At 44.0% G+C, this 20,331-nt stretch overlaps 1 protein-coding gene across 14 annotated transcripts in view; it reads left to right on the forward strand.

The window, feature by feature from the left end:
* Nucleotides 1-20,331, forward strand: part of LOC116848712 — a 336,115-nt gene that overhangs the window by 64,667 nt on the left and 251,117 nt on the right. Inside the window, exon 1 of one of the 14 annotated variants that reach the window (XM_032825087.1) lies at nt 11,583-11,914. The exons of the other annotated variants lie outside the window; for them this stretch is intronic. The gene's annotated coding sequence lies outside the window, so the exon portion shown is untranslated. Of the gene's footprint in view, nt 1-11,582; nt 11,915-20,331 lie in introns of those variants that run through there. 14 annotated transcript variants of the gene reach the window in all.

Consider the following 20,331-nt stretch of genomic DNA (forward strand, 5'->3'; position numbering starts at 1 on the left):
ACGAACGTAATCTCCACATCGTACAAATGGAATGCGATCGAGGGGGAGGAAAGTAATAAGACCACATTTTCGAGTTTTACGATTTCCCTCTGACATAATATCGTGAATGCGCCTTAAAATTTTTAGAGCAACGCACTCAGGAAAAGCACGTCGTCAGGAAAATGAACATTTATGCGTCGGACAGTTTAAGGAAAATCTGTGTCGCGTAGTCAAAACAAATGTGTGGAGGTTTCTAAAATTGAAAAAAAATTAATTGCTGTCATAAATGACGAGTGATACATGAAACAATATATTGCATTTCCTGAACGAATTCGTGACTCATTGTTGACATTAGCAATTAACTATTACGCGCTGGGAATATGTGAGCGAAATTACGAAACGCGCTCATCTTCCGCTCATTTCTTCACGGGTCTCTTTAAATTCGCTGATATATTTGGCTGCCGGTGGCGAAGGGGTTGTTGTTGTGACTTTGAGTACGCGTACCCAGAACCGAGTTCGAAACGGAGGCGTATTGTCCAAGAGTTGGGAGTAGGTATTGTCGACCCTTCCAATATATCATCGGGCCAGGACGCCAACTTTGGCCAATAATCCCCTAAACATACTTAGACCAGCTGAATGCCACTGACGCCCCGTGGCATCTAAGCCGAATTGAAAATGAATCATGTCGATCGGATATCTTTCGTGCCTAATGTTCCATCAGTTACTTCCAATATCTCATCGGAAATACTTCTGCCATGCGATAACACCGCGAAATATTTTTCGGAATCGAGCACGTTCGTTCAGTTCTTCATTCTGTTAATTTGTAAACATTGGATAGAAAAAATATAGAATGAGAGACTTATACATACTGTGAGAAAATATCTAAAATATAAGAAAAAAATATTTATTCGATGGAGGTACTAATAATATATTTATTTAAATTTTAAATTATTTTGTTTAAATAGAGAGTAAGTAGTTGCTTTCGTGAAAAGTTAAGGTTCTAAGAAATGTATATATATATCTTCCTGTTTGGAAAATATTTTATATTAGCATAAGTAAATACGTTATTAGTACCCATCACAAATAAATGCTCTTTATTTCTTAGATATTTTTTCTCTCAGTATATATATTATCTTCAAAAAAATAATTTAACGCATTTTTGTGAAATTTCAATTTTTAATTAACAGGACGAAAAAAATGACGTCTCTAACATCAATAATACTGTACTTGATGTCATCATTATGTCTGCTAGGTTAATATTTTTTAGGAAAGATAGTCTTCATCGCGGTTTTGCGAAGGGTTGTTTTAAAGCAAAACGTCGAGCTTTCGCGATGAATCAAGTATTTCCTCGTCTTGCTTAAAGTATCTGTCATGAAAAAATGGGGCCACTACGACGAGATATATAATCTCCGATCGTTCAAAGACGTTGTAAATCTCCGCAAGAGTAATGGAAAAGGCATATGACATAATCGGACATTGTCTACGTTCCGTATGTCAAAACGCATTCAGAGATACGAATTTCGCCTATCGCCCGTTGCGTCTTAAGTTCTCGACTTTGGTAGTGTCAGTGGTTTACGAGTTCTAGTTTTCGCGGACATCTTGTACGCTCGGTACGTATACATGCACAGACAGCACGCGCACAGACACGAGCGGAGTCTGCCAGAACGTTTCTGGAGTAGGTAACTACTTGTTGTTTACGAGAAAGTAACTTTCCTGCGCGAACGAATCGGCTCGCGCGGGAACTTTCCAGGATGTATGCTCTTCAAAGTTAATGCCCCGGTAACGGCGCGCTCTGCCTGGTGGTGTAGTGTCCTCGAGGGCTTTTCGTCCTCCTTCGACACTGGGTCTCGGTTAATAATTCTTCGCCGCTTCCGTTTGAAAAGACGAACATTGGAAGCGGAAACAAACGACGCGCCGTTGACTTTAAGTCCCGGCGTTCTCTTAAATCGTGGTTCTCGCAGCTACCACTCCACGAGCTACCACGAGGAAGCTACCACCTGGAGATACCGGCCGGTAATCGTCTCTTCCAATAAACGAGCTACCCGAGACATTTCGCGTCTCGCGAACAAGCAAGGTCGTCGACTTCATTCTAAGGACTTGACGACGTGTTTGAACGATTTGCGAGAGAATCATGCGACAATAGTAACGAGACACATTCCCCCGACTCGTTTGTAGAAGAGACCATCAACAACATCTTGAAACTACCGACTGCAGATCCAAGTCATTTTTAAACGCATAAGCTTATAATCCGGCTGAAGCTCTTTATATGCTCTTTCTTCTCTTTTTATTCGGTTTTAAGTCATGTCATTTAAGACGTTTGAGAAGTGCAAATTCTAATTTAATACATTTAAAAGCGTCAAACATGACTTAGCACGGCAAGGAAGAAAGAGATTCAGTCGAAATAACACACTTGGATTTGTAGTGTTGTCGCTGCATCGCTCACTCCCTGAGTGAAATGAAGTAACATTTTCTCGGATGGTGTTAGAACGCGATTCACCTCGAGGTGGAAGAATCGGGACGGGAAGACCGAGTGGCAGCAGCCGGTATGCGGTGTGTGGTCCACGAACGTGCGTGCGTGTACGTAGAGACGGCTGGCGAGAATTAGAACGAGAAGCGTGGGTGGGTGAATAAGCCGAGTGGCGGCCAGGGGGTCGGGGGGTGTAAATCGAGGGTGGTGGAGGTGGTATCGAGGTCAGTGCGTTTTTCGCCTGCGCGTCGCGGTGCGCGTTACGGCCCTGCTCAAGGTGGGTCGACAGGACGGTGGGCGTCGGCGTCCTCAGTGCGCCGGCCGGGTTTTGAACCTCGAACCCACGATTGGGCTTCCACCATGGTACCAGGAACGCCCAGGATCCGCCAAAACCCACGGGATGGCATATACGTGGGCGGCAGATACGCCTCCGTGCCTCTTCTTCTTCCTCTTCTTCTGCCTGCACTCTTATTCTACTTCCTTTTTCTTCCACCCCCGTGTGCCTCCTCTGCTGCCTCCTCATCGTCATCCTGCTTTTCTTCCGCTTCCACCTCTTTTTTCTTCCTTTTTTCGCTGCCAAGGCACGCAGCTGAGCACCTCGTTCCACCCATGGTGCACCTATGTACCCAGATGTTGCGGTGACGTTTTTCCTCTTCTTACCTTAATGTCCCGATTTTCACAGCAACGTCGCGCTGCGTTCTGCGGCGATCTCTCTCTCTCTCTCTCTCTCTCTCTCTTCTTTCCATTAGACAAGTATTGTCGTTGTATGTTGTGTCCTTTGCATAAATATCAGCGATTTGGTTGCGTGAGTCGTAATGCCAATTTTTAGCGATTTACCGAATTGATTAATTTCGCGTCTCCAGTTCTGCTACTCCACTGATCAGCAGCTATCCAGTAGAAGAAACTACGATGTTGCGGACAAGTAGTCAGCCATAAAGACTTGTCGGTCTGTTTGCCAATCACTTACGGCGACTCATATAGCTCATCCGACCCCCGGTCCCTTATATCGCGATGCTGGGACGAAGAAGTAGATTTAGTCCTTACGTGTATTTAGCCCCGGAACCCATAAAACTGAATGGCTCGAACTTTGTCCGATAAAAGGCGTACTCCCTTGCCTGCTGCACGCCTGTTCGGAAACATCCCCGGACTCGGTCGCCGATACCTCGTATAATTTCCAGTCACAAATCGATCTTTTCTCAATGAAAATCGGCTATATCACTGTTAAAATATTTAACACGTTCGCTATCACTATGTTAATTTGGCGAATTCTCTCTACTGATCATATTATATTTGTTTTCACATGATTGTGTAAAACATACTTGGTTTGTTTACATGTGGATACACCAAGAGAAATATGACATTGATAGCGCAAACATGTTGAATTAAAGTGAAAATTTCATGTAAGGATGAACTTGAAGTGAGAGATTGGTGCGTCACACATATGTGACGCTGGTGGCGAGCATGTTGATATTGCAAGGAATGATATTGAGGAATTCTGCTGAATAAAGTTGCACACAACTTGGGCAACTGTATCAATGTAGGCAGAGTCTTCCGTTAAGATCGACGAGCGATGTCGCGACTTTTGGACTCTCGAGAGCGTCTCGTCGCGATGCATCGGCGACATTTGACAGCTCCTGGTCGCATCCGTGAACGTGGTTACCGTGGATGGGAACGGGTTAAGAAGGGGCGGTAAAAGGTCGTCTCTCAGCGGACGCGAAAGCCGTTAATGCCAAGAGAGAGCCGTGGTAGTAGGTTTCTCCCTTCGGTAAACCGAGTTACGCGACTCGGGGAACCCTTTGCTTCTTTCCGGATCTAATTAGGGGCCCTTTGGAGCGGTGTAATGCGCCTTTAATCCAGTGGAGGCATCGCCCATAGGCGCCATACCCTCGCCACCCTGCCTCTCTATCCCTTCGCGAGCTACTTTCGTGCCTTCGACCAGCGACATCGGTCTCGCTGACGACGATCCGTGAGGGCGGAGAACCAGCATCGACTAATGATTCCCAACGGTGCGCGATATACCGGATTAATCGTCGTCAACCTTGATAGTTTGGACGGCCTGATCATCTGGGCGGGGGCGCTCGCGCGCGTACCTAATGTCCACGACGAATTATTTAGCAGAAGGGAAATCAACTTACGGGAAAGCAGCGTATCCCTCCGTCGCGTATCGGTGTCTCGCTCGCACCACGTTTAACGTGCGGGCTGATGCATCGTTGCGATGAAATAACGCTTGTCTCAACGTCGAGATATCGATTGGCTTCCGGATTTTCCAGAGAAATTTTAGAGAAATTAAAAAGAAAAGAACAAATGAAAATTTCCAGAGTAAACATCAACAGTCTACTCTCAAATTCGGCGGTTGATTATACTTCTTGTTTTGTTTCAATTTTATATTAGCGTTTAATTGCCTCGAGATTGCTGTTGAGTAATTATAGTGGCCTAATTAATTTTTCGTCGCGAGGACTGATATCATACTTGTCTCGGGAAATACAACGTTAAAGCATCTTCCGTTGATCGTATGAAACCTCGTGCATATTCATTCTCAGCTCGTCGACCGCGTCTTTTCGCACAGCGCGATGAAACCACAGATAAACCCTTTAGAAATAAGATCATCTGCAATAATACCCAAAGTTCCCGTTAGGATAATCGCTTCGACGCGCACTGCATATTATGCAGAATCGATACGTTCTCTTTGTTTTCGAAGTTGGGGGTGATTCCTTCGACGTCGGCGACTTTCCAGGGAGATTCCGAGGGGCATCCGCTATTTAAGGACAATTTAATAGCGCGGACACGCCGTTTTATTGACTTATTTGTTTGCGTGAATTTCGAACGGGTTGTTTGCGCCGGCCACGCTGTATGTCCGACGGTCGTATGCGCGGAGACACTCCATTACTTACGATTCTTACGAGAAATGTTCTTACGATTCCGCTGTCCGCTCGCAATCGATTCCTTGCCGTCCATCGTTCGGCGGAGAGCGTCGGAAAACTAACGTTCTTAAAGATCCTTACGATGTGAAGAGATAACAGCACACTCGCGCAGATGAGTCCGCTCCCGCAACTCGACTCGAATGAGATCAAATCGTCGTGATCTTATCTCTCTGTTGAAAGTTCGTTCTTAATTGAACAAATCTGAAAAGACTAGTTTGCGTGTCATCGTCGATGTAATTAATTATATCTAGGCGAACAATTTAATGTGGTGTAAATTTTTTCGTATGATGGATTAAGAAAAATATAAAATACTGAGGACTGATTTTTTTATGGTAGTTTAAACTCTGTTCTAATAATGTGTATGTTTTATGTGTTTAAACAGAGTTTAAATCTAAGTAAAAAAATTTTAAATCTAAGTTTAAATTTAAATTTAAGTAAAAACTTAAATCTAAGTAAAAAAAATTTAAATCTAAATTTAAACTTGTACTGAAAGTCGGCCCCGAAAGAATGATATAAGTAAGATAAAAGTATCAAATTCCTATATACGTATCTAATTTCGTGCATTATTTCGTTTTTATTGTTTTGGTCTGTAAATACGAATATTTAAACTTTTAGATCATAGAATATATGTATATATATTTTATGTTGACAGTTTAAATATTCATATTTTTTTTAGACCAATATAATAAGAACGTTCAGAACGTTTAAATATATAGTCGGGCATTTTTACTTTATAGTCCACCAATTCATAAAAACAAATTATTTATTATATAAAATTCCATATTTTTCACTTGCAATGAAAGTTGATCTTTTCTCAACAAGACAATTCTCGCAATACGCACAGTTTTTACGCGTACTTGGGAACCGATGCTTTGCATATACGCGGCCGGCAATGGTCTCCTGAAATCGTGTTTGTCGATTAAGAGACGCAAGGAAAGGTATGGAGGTCGTTTGGCTTCTGCATCGTCCGAGGCAGGAAAGAGGGAAGAGGCCGGGGAGACTACCCCCTCGAGACGTATAACAGGCTTAGAGGGGAACCGAGTAACTCCGTATTTAACCCTCTCGTACGACGGAGGAACGTGCACCACACGAGTTAAAAGACGACCGAGCTTGAGTGCCTTGCCGTGTTGATGCCGCGAGGGATGCGGTCACCCTCTCGGACCTTTCGTTCGACGACAATTAGCCTTCCACTCTGGAAGTACCGCATCTCCCTTCATCCCTCTGAAAACGTCTCTGGTGATAATTAGAGCGATACATTGACGAAAGGTGTTCACGAGTCTTCCGTCGAGATCACTGAACTCTCGAGATTGTAGCCGCAGGAAAACGCATTGCCGTTCGGGATATTACATTCTCATGAAGGTGGGAAGCTCACGGACGCGATATCGTTCGGTTAAGATTTCTCAAGGTTCACTAGTTTCCAGGTGTTATTATTATTCTGTAGCGTGTCCAGTTTGTGGAAACGTTATATGACGGTCGAATAAAATTATACGCGGCGGCGATATGATTTCGAGTGGGAGGTACGCGGGTCCAAAAGTATCGAGAAGCAAGGAAAGATATATGATACCGGGGGAATATCACAGCAGCCATCGTGGTGTATACGTAAAACGTAACGCGTAAAATATTTATAGCACGAAGGGCTTGGTGCATTGCAACGCCGATGTGGCCGTACGAAACACGCGGTGCTGCTTTCTCTTTTCCTCTGTCCCGATATTTCATCTTTGATTCTCGGGAATAACCATTTTATCGGCACCCAAGAAGCTTCTCCTTGTGCCCTTATCAAAGAACGCTGCTCGAACTTACCGTTCCCCGAAATTTAACCGGACGGCGGGAGACAAACTTCCCAGTCGTGAGCGAAATGATAAGTTAGAAGGGTTCGCTCGGCCTTCCCTCTCTCAGGATATTTCGATATCGCTATCGAGTAAGCAAGTAGGCATTGTTAAATATCGACTGACTGACGCTTCTTCGATGACCAGTCGTTAATCTGTTAGGTATCGTGCTCGCGACAATGTCGTTTGCGGAACGAAATTGCGCGTTTGTCACTGCCGATTTAACTTTTCCTTTCTTTCCTTTCCTTCCAGCAGTCGCGTAAGATCACTCTAGAGTAAAATCGCGTCTATACAAAGTAATGCCGCTTTGTGGGCGCGCCACTTTTAATCAGCATCTCGCGATTGCGAAGACTCAAATATGTCTTGTGGCTCGCGATGTAAATGAGCGACCGCATAAATTTGTTGCCAAGTGGTTAGCCTTCGGCTCGCGCGGAACTTGGAAACGGGAGGAACATCAGCGGCCGGGGATTCCGTCGAGACCGGAAACAGCAGTCGATTCCGGGGGTCCGCGGAACAAGCCCGAAGAACGAAAGTGGAATGGGGACTTCCGGGAGGCGCGGAGGAGGACGGGAGGAGGGGAGCAGGCGGGGGTCGAGAAGAAAATATTCAGAATTTAGCACGCTTATTTCACGGTCGCGGACGGCACGCGGACGAAAGTGTTTCGAACAAAGTTTTAACCGTGTCTAATGGCGAAACTTGGCGAACTCGGCCCCGGAGTTCGACTGCCGGTAACCACGGACGTAGGGAGGGAAATGCGAGCGGGGAAAGTGTCGTAAAAAATATTTTAACGGGAGTCCACTTCCCGGAAACTTCCCTGTCCGCCCCTGCCGCGGCCCCTCCCGACTATCTGTCTTTTGTATTTATTTGGCGTGATACTCACCCGCGCCCCGCCTCGCCTCTTCTCTCCTTTCCTCGACTCGTCTCGTTCCCATCGCGAACCTTGACCTATCCGTACAGTGGGGTAGCACGACCTTGGTAGGAGAGTAAGTGACCTTGAATATTACCGGGCCGAAGACTCCCCCGCGACTCGATACCGAAGTTCCGAGACTTTCGCGGCGCGGAAGCGAAGAGTCTCGTTGTCCCGAGCGCAGACTCCGTAAAGTTCGGCTACCTGGTCGAGTTCTGCAACCTGTGTTACGGACGGATCTAATTCCAACTTTGTCGAGTACTTTTACAATTTCTCTAAATCTCTCAATCTTGCCGGGACTCCGCGGATCTCTTGGCCGGGTAACACAGACACGCGGAGCAGATAAAAATCTACGCTATAACTGATACCGTGATTATCGGAGACTCGTTTCGTCGACACGCCATTCTTTTCAGCGCGCGAAAACCACGTCTTGCTCTTGATATTGTGTTCTCTTCGCTGTTTCGGAAAATTTCTATCTTCCCAAATCGATTAAATCGGGCTCCAATTGACAGAATATCTCAAGTTAATTCAAGAGAATCGCACCGCTGTTGAACGTTACTCATTGTTTCATTTCCGATCGTTATAATAGTAATAATAATATAGTAGTTATTATGTAGATCGTGTTACACCAGAAAGCTCTAGAAGGAGAACGAAGAGAGAACAGTCGCGGAAAGGGTTGAGCGAACCTTCGGTGGTTTCTCGCAGGGTGCTGGTATATCCCCGGGAGGTGGTGGTACAACGGTACCGTTGAACTTGCTGTTTAGCCCGGTTCTGCGTCAGTGCCACCGGTAGAGAGGGTCGGCGGTAGCAATGGTTAGTGCCTGGCCAAGTAAGTTTGGCGTTATAGTCGACGGAATAAAATGGTTCCGCTTGTAGGTGGGAGCCAAGCTGCGTTCGTGAAGGTCCGGGACCACTGTTCTGGCCCCGGGCGCTTCGAGCCAGTCTGCGGAACCCCTAGGAACAAGCGGGATACGAAGGGAAGTAGAGGAGGAGAGGGTGGTCCGCGTCCTAGAAACACAAGCTCCACCAGGAGAACCAGCATCCCAAGGCCTTTCTATTCCGCTACGAACGAGTTGGCAATTAACTCGTCTCTCACTCTCACCCTCTCTCTCTCTCTTCCGTGCAACTGGGTGGGAGAATTAGAACACATTAGTGTAGTAGAATAGTCGAGATATTACTTAATGTGAATTTTATGACAGACATGGAAAAGCATTCTTTCTTTTTTTTCCTAGAAACGCGTTTGTGATTTTTTTCAAAATATTTCTCACGTTACTCAGCAAAGACCTAGGATTTTACTCGGCAATGCCTAGGATTTCGCGTACACTCGTGATCCTCTGTGCTAGAAATTGATTCAACGTCACATCTCTTTACGAATCTGGCGTCTCATTTTTCTCAAGGCGAAAATAGATATTTCACCCCTGAAGAGGCGTCGCGTTGCCATTTACGCTCTGACCTTGCGCTTTGCTCGCGCGCGCGTAACGCAATCAACACGGCATACACACGTGCGTATGTCATCGCGTTTAAAAAGGATGCAAGCGCGAACTCCCATGTGTACGCGTTCGTGCGTACTTAAAAGACAACACGCGTGCGTCTATAGATATATCGGGCATATCGGTCACGTACGTGTTGTATCTCAGGCGGGGTGCAAGGTCCCCGTGCCGACCATATATCAGTGACGAACGGACAGGATACGGTGCTCCAGCCCGTTTGTCGTATCCGTCCGCCTCTCGTCCGTTCCCCGGGTGTTCGTCCTCCTTTTACTCCCGAGGCTCTCCGGTTAGCCTGTCCGTACCATTGCTGTCTGCCCGGAGGTGGCACCATCGGGGTAAGGGGTGGGCGGCGGGTCGCTGGAAGTGTCGCTAACTATTTTACGTAACTTTGCCGACAGTTTGGCCCGCGTTGACCACGTACGTCCGGCTCTGCGCTCCCACGGGAGCGGCCGCGAGGGGGAAAACGGGTTTTCGCGGGGGAATGAAGGGTCTGAAAGGGGTGCGGGGAGAGGACGTGGGCGAGAGGGGCGGCCTGGACCCCGGCTGAGACGCGGCCACGGATGGCGAGCGCCAAGGGTAGTTTCACCACGGTGTCCCAAGATATGCATACGTGACGGACACGCGGACTGGAAACGTGACGGTCGTCGCGCGTCCCGAAACATCCGCCACACTCCCCCGCGGCAGATCCTTGCACCGCGATTCCCCCTGTGACCGCGGAGGGTAAGGGATGTGCTTCGATTTAAATTGTAGAATTTATTTCCTTACCACGGGAATTGTCACGCGATTCGGCCGGGCGAAAATATCCCGCGTTACTTTGTTTATAAAAACTATATTCCAATAGTTATTATCGTATTTTGACTGCAAATGGACGCATGTCCAATCATATACAAAAGAATAAATTCCAGAATTGATATTCGATTATCTCCACATCCTGGACATCTTTAATTTTAATTTCAACAAGCAATTTATTGGTCATAATAAATTTGTTATAGTACAGATAAAATGTGAGACAAGCAAATGTTAGATAATTAATATGGATGGATGAGATCAATGATGAGATCAATGTATGATATTGATGCATAACCTTAGAAAAGTTTTTTTTTAATGCGGAAATTTTTAGTAGAATTTTTATCTTGTTATTAAATTAAATAGTAGCAACAGAGTTTATTTTGCACTATAATAAATAATTACTTCCAAAATCTTAATTTTATATTAATCTTTCAATGAATTTGAATGATCAAGGAAGAATACCGAACATCATACAAGTTATTGTCCTTTGATGTTGCAAAAGTCACTTATTGCTGTTTTTTCAAAATTGAGACTTGAGGAAAAATTTATTTTATATGTATTTAATATATTCGATTATCGCAATATTTTATCTGCATTTACTTCTATATTTAACTAACAATGTAGTAATTATACGTAACAGGAAATAGAATATTTAATATTAACTTATATGGTATATAAGCTAGTATTAAATACTTCAATAAAGATGTAGAATGAATAAACATAATAAGATAACAAACTTTCCTTTCTCATAATCCATTCATTATAACCTTTTATTGGGAATTTTGATGGAATTTAAAGAATTAAAACAGATGAGGAAAAAAAGGAGTTGTAATGAAAAAAATAACAGTTGTGTGTATTGAGAAGAATTAATTAAAATCCTAATTTCAATTCTGCACAATATAACACAGAGCTAAGAAAAGTAGACAGAAGCCGTTGGCATATTTAAAGAATATTATTAGGAACATAAATTAGCACTTGTTAAAAGTACTAATTTATATAAAGTTTATAACAAATTCTAAAATTTGATTTGCACACCCGATATATGTCGTGTGTATAGTCGGCTTGGTCGTTTTGAAAAGGTCCAGAATCTTCATTCATATTCGAAACGTTGATTGTTGTGATCGTCCGATTACCGAGCGTGTGTTTATTATTCACAGCGGCCGGGAAGCGACGCGTAACGGTTCGCTGTTTTTGCAGGTACTGATTGTTTTGAAACTCTCGTGCGGCGCGCACTTTCTCCTGACCGAGTCATTACGTCTCGAGCCGACGAGCGACACGCGGCGCGCAGTACATGTATCGGTGAGCTACAATTCTCGTCGGGCGGATAAAGACACTTCCTCGGTTCTTGAAATATTTAAATATTTAAATATTTAATCTGGTGCGCTCGTCGGCATCGCGTACATTAATACGTATTATTCGAATCGTATCTGCGCGAGTGTCAGTGCCACAATGGAGTGTCCAGAGCCGAGAATCAAAATGCTGAATCCGCAAGCCAGGACGGAGAACACGGGCAGCGATACATCGTGTGTTTTGAGGTGTGTCAAATTATTTATTATACAGCAGCATTTCCGATTTTAATTGACGTTTGACGAGCTTACCGAGAGTAACAGAATACCTGAGTCGAAATTTGGAATCTAGTTGAAGTTTAGCGAGTATTGATTTAGTAATATTTTAATTCTATACTTAGCAATGTGCTAGTAACCCAGATGAATTATTCGATTATTATTTTTGCTTTTATAGCTCCTTTCAAATTAACTTTTTTGATAGCTTTAAATCTTATCGAAACAGCAAAGGAATTATGAAGAAATTAAATTTATTAATTTTTTTATTGATCTTATCATTGATCTCATTCATGCATATTAATTATTTAATATTTGCCTTATATTTTTACACACATCCTATCTACATTATAATAAATTTATTATGAATAACGAATTGCTTGTTAAAATTAAAATTAAAGAAATCTACGTAACTAGGATGTTAAGTTAATTGAATACTAATTTTGAAATTTGTCTTTTTACAAGACTGGACATGTGTTTATTTGCAGTATCAAGATAGAACAATAGCTGGTCATTCTTTAATTTCGACTCAGATTTTTATACATGTATATATAAAATATACGTCAATAGATTTCGATAAAGTGAGGAAACGGAAACACTAACGTCTGTTTTTTGAAAATGTTTATTTATTGAATTTCTAAAATATACATTTTTTTAGGTATCTTAATAATATTCTAGATTTAACGGCATTAAGCTCGTTATTCAGTCATATAATTCGAAATATTGTGTTGTTTATCCTTGATCAGAATGAATGAATATTTTTTTCGAAATGTGTTATTTATCAATATGCGTATTCAGAATTGCGACTTATTTGCGAAAATACTTTGCTGAACAATGTTATATTGTTTTCTGCAGTAGTATAACTCACTATTTGTGTTGACACAAGTGTCAACACATAGAAAATAGCAATTATCATTTTCAAATTTACTAGATTTAGATTGCATTCTGTAATATCTTTTTTCCAGGAGAATTATGTTGAAAATCCATGGTATATGTAATATAAACTATAGATTTTTAGTAAAATTTTCCTCAAAAGAAGCGTTTTGGAATGCAACCTTAATAAAGATTGAGAATTTCTATGACTTTTTTCTATATAATTCTTTAACATAAATCTTTAGTTGTCTTTATGAAAAGAAAAATTCGTTAACAGTTTCGCTTTTATCCCCTGTAACGGAGCTCGTTGCTTATTGATGGGAAAGGGGAAGAGAGCTCGTCTCGAAAATCCCGGCATTGAATCACGACTATCAAATGTATCGGTTCGCAATATAAGTAAATTATCGACTCGTGTTCGTCGGAGAACAATTGGGGACTGTCGTGAGAAGACACGATTCCGAGGACGAAGTAATACGACGCTAATAAAAATCGTTTCGCCGACGTATGGCGCTCGTATAGCGAAACGTTAATGACCATCGATTACATCCCTATAATTACCGCGATAAATCGCAAACGCTGGCGCTACAATGCATCCCTCACGACGCCGTTACGACTTTCCTATCCTCCCTTTCGAGCCACTTCATGGGGGGATAGAACGCTCTATACGTATATAGAGAAATGCAGGATTCGTATAATTATTAATTATTTCTATCACAACATATCTCTCTCTCTCTCTCTCTCTCTCTCTCTCTCTCTCTCTCTTCTCTCTCTGTTTTTCTTATCGCATTTAACGCGTTGCAACGCATTTTACACTTCCATGGATTACTTTAATATCAGTTTGACTCGTGTTAATGAAACATGCTCATGAAATGCAAAAATATTAAATTCGTAAGACGAACGGGCGCGCGACGTCGTGTTTTCGCGTTATCTCTTTCGGAGCTGACCAGCCAATCAGGGTGAGATGGGGCCGACGAAGCGCCTCGAAACGTTTGCTCCCAACGGAGACAAAGGTGTCAGTTCTCCCGAGGATATCTCGGAAGCGCGTCAATCCTTTCGATCGGACAGCTCGAAATGGAAGGGGCTATTGTTTTTGCCTTTGGTCTCCATTCCGCCCTCTTACATCTCCGTTTTCAAGCTCCACCAACCCTTACCCGGGGCGCCCAGCGCGCCTTGGGCTCGAAGGGGGAAAGGCGAAGGCTGCGAGGAATCAATTATGGAACTTTTCAAATTTGTCAGTAATATTGAGATTTCTTTTATGCCCGGGGAGCTCATAATTGAAGTCTATCGGAGGACGAGGAGAGGACTTCGTATGCCCGGGATAGTACGGACGGGTGGTAGACGGGGTGGAGAAGTGAACTTTTTGTTTTTCGCTCGACTATTGTTTCCTATTGCCCCAGCCCATCAGAATTCCTCCCTCTCTCTTTTGCGCTTGTTCATTTCGCCGCGAGGGAACGAGGACGTCTCTTTCGCGTCGCGTAGACGGCTTCCGTTCAATTTCGCGCGCTCCCCCGCGCCGAACCCTCCTCTTGCGCCCTGCGTGGAAATGGCCCGCGAATCGGAGGAAAACCGTCGCCTTAAAAGCAGTCTACTTCGTAAAATCTTATCGCCTAGTTCGAGGCGTTTGTCGCGTGCCAAATAAGTCTATTAGCAGCCCGGATCGATACGTGCTCGATTGTCTTATTTTCGCAGACCGGCTGGAGGTATGGACATGTACGTCGGGCTTCTTCGTGGAGACAGATCTCTCCGTGAGGATTTTGAGTAAACGTTCTTTGGTATTAGATATTTCGTGCAGCCGGCTTTATTTCGCGGGTGCCCTCGACGAACATTCTCTCTGATCTTTTACATGAGATCGAGACAGAGTGCCTCGCGAAAGAATAATATTAGTCGTGCGAAATACATGTTTATGCTCGCGAAGAACTTCCGTCAAAAGTGTGTCGTACTTACGAGTTACGATAACTGACGATAACGTCGTGGCAGGCCGATTGTGTGTGTATATGTGCCGTAAGATATGAAGTTACGTAGTCAAGTTAAACATTCAATTTCTCCGGCGTGTCGAGATGTTTTGCGGCAAAATTTGGCATGGCGCACAATGTAAGAATCTAAGCAAAACCTGACGAAAAATCAAATCTTGTATATGTATGCTGGTTAATCTTTATCTAATATATCGATATATCTTTATCTAATGTGTTGATTGCTAAGCAACTGACATTAATATCGCAATATTTTTTATGATAATTTAACTGAGAACGTGATAGATTTTGACGTGGTAGTATTCTGTAATACTCTCTTCCCTTTTGTAGCAAAACTGTCATTTTTTAATTGTCCTTTTAACAATATAAATTTACTGTTAAAAAGTAAAAATTTTTGGTCACAATTTTCCGATAGAATTTTACTATACTTGCGGACATTTTTTAGGAATTTTTTTACAGATGTACTTAAAGCTTCAAGTAGTTTATTTTAAAATTTAAAAAGGTTGCGAAAATTTGCAAGTTTTAAAAAAAAAATCAACAATATATAGCTCGATCGACTTTTTGTAAAATACAGAGAATGTTATGCAAGAAAATGTGTATACGCAGCGAGATTGTAGAAAATGTTACTAAAAAACTTTAGGTTTTTTTTCTGATACATACAAATCAAGCTTCTGCAAAATTCCATGGGAAAAAATGATAAATTTACCTGATAACGCCGCAGAATTTTTATCAAAACCTGATATATAACTAAGAGTAACTAGTTTATTTTAATTAAAATGTTGTAAATTTCAATTTTAAACACGATTTGGAATATTGGCCAGGAATATATCTTAAAATTTTACATTGCGCGACGCGTTGTGATGGCGCGAGCCTTCTCTCCTTCCGTCGCGTTTCTCTGAAATATAAATATTATGACTGAGGATTCGATTCGCGCTCCGTGTTCTCTCGCGATTGTTTTCGATCGTCGAATAAAAGTTAGCCCAGTACGCTCAACGGGGGCGGTGGTAAGGCGGGGGCCGCGCTTAATTGCCCGGTTGTCCGGACCAGTGGCTCGTTGTAACCGTGTTACAGGCGAAATTAATACGCCGTCGTCGTGTCGCGCGCTCATTTTCATTAAAATAAAATTAAAAGAAAATTTCCATCGACTCGGGAGAAGAAGTTCGCCGGTCCGAGCGGCGAATTTCAATGTCGCACAATCGGGGAAAATTAAGTCCTCGTTCTCGAAGAGCCCGTGAGACTTTACGTCGCGTCTGATGGACAAAACGCCTCCGACGAGGACGACTCGGTGCGCACGTTGGTGATCACCGCTGGTGATTTTGTAACGCGAGCACGATGTGATATTTGAGCGTATTAATAAACATCGCTAATTGGAATAATGAATCACGACGCGGGCGAATGTTATTAATTCGCGATCCGAAATAATGTGGCGCGCTTGTGCCTCCGCGTCTCGCGGGCGTGTATTTGTCGGGTCGCTTTTATATCCCGCCAACTTTTGTCCGCGGTGCACGCGATTCACGCTCCGGTGGACGTGTCCTCCGCCGTTTTCTACCTGTTCGTTTCGAAAGTTGCTTGAATGATGCTTCGCGCTTACGAAATACTAGCGGCGTGTTTCAAGAGAAAGGGAGCAGAGAGAGAAAGAGAGGGACGGAAAGAGCACAGGCTCGGGAGTTGGGGCTGGACGGGAGCAGGACGCAGAAAGGATCGAGGGCACATTGAGGGCAGCGCGTGCGGTCGGATTGTTACAAGGAAACAATAATAAAAGTTGCATTAATTAAGAGGGTAGTTGCGTTGCGGCGGAGGTGCTCGTTAGACGGGAACCTTCCGTTCCGCCGGTTTATCGACACGCGCGGCTCTTGCATTTTTGTTGTTTCGTTTATTGATAACGACTACCCGTTGGGTGAGCGCTTCACAAATAACAGTCTCGCGCTCTGTTAACATAAAGTCAAACATCGCGCTACGTTCTGTGTGGAAGTGTTGCGCTCGGCGACGCGACAGCGAGTTTGCAATGTTGAAATAACAGACATTTAACTGCAGATTTTATAATTAATACGTGTCTTTGTCGCGGGAACAGAGCGCGTGTTTCAACTTTTAAATCGCTATGGATTCGAATGCGGGAGAGAAAGAGGAGAGAGAGGGAGAGATTTTATCTGAAAAAGTTTCCTCGTATCGCGTTTTAATGTCGTGAATTTTTACGGCGTTGGAAAGACTGCAGATTTTTGTTTTCTGTTAACATTGCATATGATGATTTTTATTTATCGTGATAAAGTTTCATTGTCATCTAAAAGTTTAGGGATACCTTAAATCCAAGTTTGAGGGTTTATTTGTTTAGCGAGAATAACGGAATTTTGCGGAGGTTCCCTGTTACGAAGCGTTCACAGCTCGTTGTCATTGTACCTTCGAAACGATATTATCCTATTTCTGCACCCTTACGGGCCCCACGACCCCCGCTCGATTATCTCATCAATTTTCATTACGTATTACGCCACATCGCGGCTGCGCATCGGCGCTGATTAAAGCCGCGTCAGGTTTGCTATATTTTCTTGCCGGTGTATGTGTGTGTGGGATGTGTGCGCGCGCGTGTGTATCCGTGTGCGGCTCGTTCGCGGCCGCGATGACTATACGCAGTAATTAAGAACCGCGCTTCGAGTACCTCGGCTATTATTCGCACTCGTTGGGTAATTGATCGATCGCGCCTCGAAGTTACACACCGGGCGTATTCGACGATGACTGAGCGACGGTTGATATTTGGGCCAAGATGGGGTAATTATGACATAGGGTGAGTTGTGGGCGAGAGAGCGGAGAGAAGGAGAGTCGGAAACATTCCGGGGCCATCGTTACGTCGCGATATCGACATAACGTCACAGTGGGAAAATTGATAGAATCTCTGTGAAGGCGGATGCGCGCGCTCAACTGTCGAACAGGTCGCGAATTCTCGACGCAGAATGATGAAAGAAAAGAGCTCATCGTCGGCGGGACACAAGTGACACACATACGGCTATCTATAAACGTAATCGATAATCGCGTCGCGTTTTGCCCGTCAATATAGTCGCTCCTCCTTGAGAGATTTCCTTTCACGCCGCGTCGCGAAGGGTATTATTGAGCGGACTGGCGGAAGAGCCGGACGCGTACAGTTAAATTCCCTTAATTGTCAGAGTTAAATAATTCACTGTCAATCTTTTCACCCTTCTCGCGGCGGATTGTAGCACACCCTGCGCGTGAGAGACAGAGTCGAGAAAGAAAAAGGGGGAGAGAGAAAGAGAGCGCGCGAGAGCGCGCGCAGGGCGTCATGCCGCGTCTTTTAATTATTCTGCCTGGAACGGCAAATAATATAATTCATTTCACTGTTTGGACCACCGTCGAAGGGTGCCGGATTACCGATCTCCTTCGCCCTCGTTCTAGACGCGATTAAAGTTTCCCCCAAATATTTTACCTTGGACTTTCGCCTACTCGAAAATTGGCCTCGGAATTTTTCCTACTCGAAAATTGGCCTAAAGAAAGAGAAGGAATTTCAGCAGTTCAGGTTCAATTTTGTATTAATCTTTGAGTAGTATCTCATAAAAATAAAAAAGAAACGAGCAGGTTACAGAGTTCAATTAGATGCTATCGGATGTAAACACACTCAAAGTCATATTGCTTTAAATACAGCTTGAAAGCTTTATAGTTCATGTCATTTTTTATCGGGACAATGTCTTCAGTTGCGTCGCTCTAATCTTCTTAGCGTGTCACAATAGACACCTTTGGATACCAAGTCGAACATCGCGAATCGTCCAATAAGAGGCCCGCTAAAGGACAGCGCGATGATAGGAGGAGAAGCGGGAATACCTGAGTCGCGCCCTACGCGCAGAGTAACCCTATAGAAATTCGTACCGCAATTACGTGGTGTGGCCGCGTTCACGCGAATCCTGGCTAATCCTGTGAATGTGGCCACCGAACCGTGGCAGGACGATTCCGGGTGTTCGCCGAGAACGACAATGGACGAATCGCGCCCAGGGACAAAGATCTCAGGCACCAATTAATGTCCAACGATGTCCTTTGAAGGGTGCCCTGGGCGATGATGCAACGCGAGACACTTGTTCCCGAGCACCTTCGGCGGTGACAGCGTGCCGACGGCAATTAAAAATAACTGCTAATTAAAATCCGCGACAACAATTGACGACAAGACATGTCCGCCTGCTGAATTAATGCACGACGGAATGCTCGCAACATTATGTTACCTATCGTCCTCCTCCCTCTTTGAACCTGTAATTGTAATTACGCGATCAGAAACAAAAATTCTATTTCTAACAGGTAATCACATGACTGGAGTACCACAACAGACGAGACGAAAAATATCTTATTCGTACTCTTTGATTAGAAATTTATTTCAGCCTTGATCAGATTGATGTTAATAAGTTATCTAGCTTGCGTAAGGTGATGTTATAATGTAACGCAGCGTGACAGTCAGAATCTCATCAATAATAAGAATCATTAATAATTAGGTCTTTTTATATCTCTTAGAGTGGAATCTCACTCAAAATAAGTGAAAATTCGGCTTTTATTCGAAGCGATAGCAAAAATATTATTATCCGAAGTTGCAAGATTAAACGTTTCATCAAAGCTTGGATTTCTCGCTCCATGTGAGCGAATACGATGGCAAGGCATGTCAGATTCGCTCTTCAATTTCACATGAGAATATCAAGAGTATAGAATTCACATACAAGTGAAAAATGACTCGAATTCAAGTGACTTGAGTTTTTGAATGAAATCTCGCTGTAAGAAATGTAGGGAGCAATGACATCACCTTATACAAACTACATAACTGATTGGTGTCGACTTCATCAGGACCATTGGATAAATTTCTAACCGGGTTGTGCTTCACATCGTAACCCCGATCAATTTCGACATGTATAATACATAGCCTCTTCTTCCAACATCCATTCTTCATCACCGTGTCTCGCGTCGCTCTCACGCCTGGGACGAATAAAGTCAACCGCGTTCACTCGCGGGCGTTATGCCGCACGAGGAGGCGTACAGGAAGACGGTAAAAGCCCGTAGACCGTAGGCGCAACGCTCATGGATTTATGTCACGTACTGTCGTTGCGATATTACCGCGCGGTGTCGCGCGAATGTGCGCGGCCATTCATAGTCGACGGCGGCAATGGTGGCGGCAGTCGGTCGCGCGGTAGACGCCACCGCCGACAACGACGACGACGACGACGACGACGACGACGACGACGACGACGACGACGATGACGACGACGACGACGATGACGACGACGACGACGACGACGACGACAACGACGACGACTGCCGCTGGGAGAGCAGCGACAATGGGGTGGCTGGCTGCCGGGCGCGAGCGTGTAAGGTGAATTTGAGAGCGGCAAGACTAGATATCTAATTAACAGCCAGTCGACAATGGGAGAGCCATTCGTCGTAGCCGCGTGAATCGTATCTGCCCGGGCCCGTTTCTCCGCGTTCGTTCGCTCATACGTATGAGAGAGAAGCAGAGAAAGAGAGAGAAGCAGAGAGAGAGAGAGAGAGAGAGAGAGAGAGAGAGAGAGAGAGAGAGAG

Source organism: Odontomachus brunneus, unplaced genomic scaffold (assembly GCF_010583005.1).
Source record: "Odontomachus brunneus isolate Ranch 3 - 2012 unplaced genomic scaffold, Obru_v1 Obru_scaffold_098, whole genome shotgun sequence".
Lineage (NCBI taxonomy): Eukaryota > Metazoa > Arthropoda > Insecta > Hymenoptera > Formicidae > Odontomachus > Odontomachus brunneus.